Below are 6,757 nucleotides of genomic sequence, written 5' to 3'. Positions count from 1 at the left end.
GTTTAAGCCTTGTGATTTTCCTTTGAGTGGGCCCTCCAAAACTAGAGGAGACACAAAACAAATCTCAATAAATTTAAGAAAATGGAAATCATATTAAGCATCTTTTTCTTACCAGAACAGTATGAAAACAGAAATCAACTACTGAAGAAAGCTAGAAAAATCACAGATATGCAAAGACTAAACAATATGCTACTGAACAACTATTGGGTCAACAAAGAAAGGATAAATCAAAAAATCCAAGACAAATGAAAAGTAAAATACGACATACCAAAAATCTATGGGATGCAGCAAAAGTGGTACTAAGAGGGGAGTTTATAGTGATACAGGCCTACTTTAAGAAACAAGAAAAATCTCAAATAATCTAACCTTCACCTAAAAGGACTAGAAAAGAAAGAAATGAAGCCAAAGTAAGTAGGAGGAAGGAAATATTAAAAATCAGGGTGGGAATAAATGAAACAGAATTTAAAAGAGAATTAAAAGATCAATGACACTAAGAGCTGGTTCTTTGAAAAGATAAACATAATTGACAAACATTTAGCTAGACTCACAGGAAAAGAGAAGTCTCAAATAAATAAAATCAGAAATGAAAGAGGAGAAGTACAATGGACACCACAGAAATATAAAGGATTATGAGACTATTTTGAACAGCTATACAACAACAAATTAGACAACCTAGAAGAAATGGATAAATTCTTAAACCATACAACATTCTAAGACTAATCATGAAAAAAAGAGAAAATCTGAATAGACTGATCACTAGTAAGGAGATTTGAAACAGTAATCAGAAACCTCCCAAAAAACAAAAGTCCAGGACCAGATGGCCTCATTGGTGAATTACTAAACATTAAAAAAAAAAAAAAAAAGATTTAATATTTATCCTTCACAAACTCTTCCAAAAAACTGGAGAAGGGAGCACTTCCTAACTCATTTTATGAAGCCAATGGAACCCTGATACCAAAACCAGATAAAGACAATACACAGATACACAATTACAGACAAGAACCTGTGATGAATATAGATGCAAAAATCCTCAACAAAATATTAACAAACTGAATACAACAACACATTAAAAAGATGATACACCATGACCAAGTGGGATTTATTCCAAGGATACAAGGATGGTTCAACAACTGCAAATCAACCACCATCATATACCACATTAGCAAAATGAAGGACAAAAATCATATGATTATCTCAACAGACGTAGAAAAAGCATTTGACAAGATTCAGTATTCATTTGTGATTCAATCTCAATAAAATGGGTATAGAAGGAATATACCTTAACATAATAAAGGACATATATCACAAATCCACAGCTAACATCATACTCAATGGTGAAAAACTGAAAGTTTTACCTCTAAGATAGGAACATCACAAGGGTCCACCCTCACCACCCATGTTCAACATGGCATCAGAAGTCCTAGCCAGAACAATTAGGCAAGAAAAAGAAATAAAAGGCACCCAAATTGGAAAGAAGTAAAACTTTCACTATTTGCAGATGACATGATTTTATATACCAAAAACCCTAAAGACACCACCAAAAAAACCCACAAAACTATTAGTTTTGTGTTCAATTTATATTTAACATGAAAAGACAATGTTTATATGACTAGGTATCTGTATCATGCAAAAACATTGAAATAATAAAGATATATTTTATTTTCAAAAACTATTAAAGATAAATACAGTAAAGTTCCAGGATACAAAATCAATATACAATTATCTGTCGCATTTCCATACACTAACAATGAATTAGCATAAAGGGAAATTAAGAAAACAATCCCATTTACACAGCCAAAGGAATAAAATACCTAGGAATAAAATTTAACCAAGGAGTGAAAAGATCTGTACACTGAAAACTATAAGATATTGTTGAAAGAAATTGAAGAAGACACAAAGAAATGGAAAGATATTCCATGCTCATAGATTGGAAGAATTAACATTGTTTAAATATCCATATTACCTAAAGCAATCTAGAGATTCAATGCAATCCCTATCAAAATCTCAACCTTTTTCATAGAAATAGAACCAAAAAAAAAAAAAAATCCTGTAATTTGTATGGAACCACAAAATAGTAGACAGCCAAAGCTATCTCGAGTTAAAAAAAAGAACAAAGATGGAGGTATCACTCCCTGATGTCAAATTATACTACAAAGCTAGTAATCAAAACAGCATGGTATTGGCAGAAAAACAGGCACAGATCAATGGAACAGAACTGAGAGCCCAGAGATAAACCCACACATATGTGGACAACCAATTTATGACAAAGGAGCCAAGAACGCACAATGGAAAAGAGAAAGTCTCTTCAATAAATGGTGTTGGAAAAACTGGACAGTTACATGCAAAAGAACAGAACTAGACCACTATCTAACACCATACACAAAAAGTAACTGAAAAAGGATTAAATACTTGAATGTAAGACCTGAAACCATAAAACCATAGGCAATATGTTCTTTGACATTAGTCTTAGCAATATCTTTTTGGATGTCTTCTCAGGCAAGGGAAGACAAAAGCAAAAATAAGGGTAAGGGGGCTGGTGGGGGAGGGTGAAAAGGGTCAATTGTATGGTGATAGGTGGAAACTGGACTTTTGGTGGTGAGCACGCTGTAGTGTATACAGAGGTAGAATTAAAGTGTTGTACACATGAAACTTACATGTACACATCAAACTCATGTTATAAACCAATGTTGCCTCAATTTCAAAAAAAAATCTCCCATGAACAAAACAATGAAAAAGTGATGGCCAAAAAGAAAAGAAAACAAAAAATGATTGCCAGCTCCAACTAATGTGACCAATTTTCAGTGAAAAGTCATCCTAGGGTTGAAGCGTCATAGTCCGTGAATGACACATTTGAGGACAAGAAAACATCAACTGCTATCGGACATTGGATTACTCTAGTACTAGTGACCAAGGCTTAGCACATGGAACAACATTCTTCTACAATCCACCTTATACAATTAAAATCATAGTAGCAAGCCTTTCTACTTACCTAACATAGCTCCTTCCGATGACAATGCAGCCACCAAGCTTGATCTCAGGACTCCAACCAGAATTCCTTCTTCTTTTTTTTTTTTTTAATTGAAGTATAGTCAGTTTACAATGTTGTGCCAATTTCTGGTGTACAGCTTCTTTCACTCATGCATGTACATATATATATATTTCTTTTCATATTTTTTCATTATAGGTTACTACAAGGTATTGAATACAGTTCCCTGGGCTATACAGTAAAAACTTGTTTATCTATTTTATATGTGGTAGTTAGTATTTGCAAATCTCAAACGTCCAATTTATTTCTTCCCCCACCCTCCCCACTGGTAACCAGGTTTGTTTTCTGTCTGTGAGTCTCTTTCTGTTTTGTAAATAAATTTTTTTAAATTCCACATATAAGTGATATCATAAGGCATTTTTCTTACTTTCTGGCTTACTTCACTTAGTATGATGATCTCCAGGTCCACCCATATTGCTGCAAGTGGCATTATTTTATTCTTTTTATGGCTGAGTAGTATTCCATTGTATAAATATACCACAACTTCTTTATCCAGTCATCTGTTGATGGACATTTAGGTTGTTTCCATGCCTTGGCTATTGTGTATAGTGCTGCTATGAACATCAGGGTGCATTATCTTTTTGAATTAGAGCTTCCTCAGGAGTAGGATTACTGAATCATATGATAACAGCCTTCCTTCTTATGTATAACTGCTACTTGTTTCTCTTTTTTAACATATAAAAGTTTCTGCTTGTGTTCACATTAGATTGCACCTTGGTGGAACGGGCTTGTCTGCTGTGGATCTGATGATAGAACCTTATATATGTATAATTATTTAATTGTAAATGGACCAAAAAGAAGGAAAACTTGTGGATTTTCCCAAAAACTTTATATTTTGTTTCTATGTGAATAAGATCCATGTGTACAAGAACATGGAAATATTTTCATGAATCTAAAAGTACACTTCTCTTGCGTTCCTGACTTCAATATTTAGTATTGGTTTATGTACATAATGACCCTTTGGACTCTTTCTCACAAAAGGAGAATCTTCCATGGCCATTTTAAATAAACCTCAATGATGTATCTGAGGGCAGCCTATTTTCTGCTCTCATTCAAACCTTAAGTTACAGAGGGAAAACATCCATACTTAGACCAATTTTTTCTACCTCTATCCAATACATTTATCAGACTCCAATTCACACCAATAGTAACCACCTGTTGAAACCATGTTAACATCCTATGAAGCTTAACCAATACACCTAGATGCATATGTTCTCCTTGCCTTACCTAGCTTAAACAGATTTAATAGTGAAAGGCATGAATTGATGTGCTCCTGGGTCATTTGGGCAACAAAGACAGCTCAACCATGGGAAGAGTCTTTTAACATTCGGGGTTATAGGACTCTGGTGTCTGGTTTCCTCTGGGCTCTGCTGGGGGCTTATTCAATTGGGGGCTGCTCCACTTGAGGCAAATCAGGATTCCATGCTGTTTTGCTAAAGTCACAAATTTGCTTTGTTAAATTTATTAATTCATTTAACCTTGTCAAACAAATGTTTAGAAAGAATACCTTTAACTGTGTTCTTAATCTTAAGACTCTTCTTGAAGCTTTTATTAAGTTTTGAGCTCATTACAGCAAGATGAGTAAGGTCACAGAAAACTGCTAATTATTACAAAGTCAGTAAGTAAAATCAACTGCTTATAACATAATTTACACCTTTAAATTACCAGTTGTCTACAATTTATCACACATAATTTTCTCAAGAAATATTGCTCTCAGTTATAAGTCCAACACCCTAGGAATTTTAAAAAACTAAAATAATTCAGGAAAGAAATGTCATTTACTCGCTTATTGTCTCTGCTTCAAACACACCCTTCTATAGATGCTTTGTGATGATGGGGTTGGAATTCTGCATTTCACATCTCTGCTTGGTCAGCTGGCTCTACAATCAAGGAATACGAGGGAAGCTGCAATGTTGGAGAAGGGTGATGATTAATTTTGTGTGTCAACTTGTCTGGATCACAGGGTATGCAAACATTTGGTCAAACGTTATTTTGGGTGTCTCTTGGATGTTCTTGGATGAGATAAACGTTAAAATTGGTGGATTATGCGTAAAGCAAATTACTTTCCATAATGTGGGCAAGCCTCATCTAATCAGTTGAATGCCTGAATAGAATAAAAAGACTGGCCTCCTTCAGGCAAGAAAGAATTCTCCAGCAGACTGCCTTTGGACTTCATCGGCACATCAGCTCTTCCAGGTTCTAAAGCAAACAGCCTTTGGACTGGAACTGGAACACAGGCTCTCCTGGGTCTCCAATTTGCTGGCCCACTCTACAGATTTTGGAATTACCAGTCTCTATAATCACTTGAGCCAATTCCTTTCTTCTCTTTCTATGTAGATAGATAGATAGATGATAGATAGATAGATAGATAGACAGATAGACAGACAGACAGACAGACAGACAGACAACACACAGACCGACCGACCGACCAATCCCCTTGGCTCTGATTCTCTGGATAAACCCAATACAAGGAGGAAGAGGAGACTTGCTCCTTCCTGGGTTTCATGGGCTCTGCTTCCTGCTCAGGGCTTCTTCACTCCAGTGTGGCAATTCCTTCTGGTGGCAGCAGTTCGAGCTTGCAGTTTTGCCAACGTGGGGCATCTCCTCTGAGTTCAGACGCTAGCACCGGCCCAGCAGTACTCTCTTCTCCTCGGGTCCGAGATCGGTTCCACAGGGACTCTCTTCCAGTGTCTAACCTTTTAACAATTCAAACCACTTCTCTTTGTTCCTGCTTTGTAGCATGCCCTATGGAGGTGGGATCAATTCAATGCCACTACCCTAAATTGGTTCAGATGTTGAAATAAATGACATCACACACATCAAGAGGTTATGAAAAATTTTATTCACATAATGAGGCTCTCTGGGGAGAGGAGGACAGGTACCAAAGCCAGCTGGTCTGCCTTGATAAAGGCGGGGTGAGTGGCTCTGAGTTTTATCACAGTTAGGGGAAAAGATTACAGTGCAACACCACCACCACACCCAAGGTTTGCATGAACTTCCCCTTCGGAGCTAAGACAGAGTACCTGGGATTTCTTACCAGCTTGCCTAGATGTGAGACACAAAGGAGAGGGACAAGGCTTGAGAGCTGTCAGTGGGCAACATCAAAAATGAGGCCAGATTCTCCTACAGCTCCTCCAGTCCTGAGTGGGAGCTGCTTCTCGCAGTAACTACCTCCGTGACACCTCAGCATTCTCTTTTTGCCTTTTCAGTTACTTAGAGCAAATCTAGTGAACGATTGTTTGTAAGCTTCTTGTGGAAATCACACTAGTATGGTTTCTGGCTCCTGACTAGAACCTGGCTGATACAAAACCTCTTTGCTCTTCTCAGCCGGGTTAGCATTAACTTAAAAGGTGTAGTTGGTATAAACATTTACTCACCTACCTAAAAAAGCAGACTGGATGACGAAGCAGCTCCATCCCCAGGATCCCATTTCTTCATTAAACTTACAAGTCTACAGCTTCTGGCATCATTTGTCATTTTTTAGGCAAGGAGGAACTAAAGGAAATAGAGCTTATAATTTCGTATAAACTGCACTTCTTGGAGATCATGTGTCAATACGTGGAGAACATATCCATTCTTTTAAACTGTTGCCTGGTTTTCCATCATAGGTGTATCAGACTTAACCACGCCTTTACTAATAGCCATTTGTGTTGCTTCCGATTTGTGCAGGGGAGGAATCTGAAGTCCTGAGAGACGGAGCGGCTCAGTCTA

This window comes from Camelus ferus, chromosome 17, assembly GCF_009834535.1.
Source record: "Camelus ferus isolate YT-003-E chromosome 17, BCGSAC_Cfer_1.0, whole genome shotgun sequence".
NCBI classification, from domain to species: Eukaryota; Metazoa; Chordata; class Mammalia; order Artiodactyla; family Camelidae; genus Camelus; species Camelus ferus.
The sequence above is the reverse complement of the archived record's forward strand: the minus strand, read 5'-3'. Positions refer to the sequence as shown.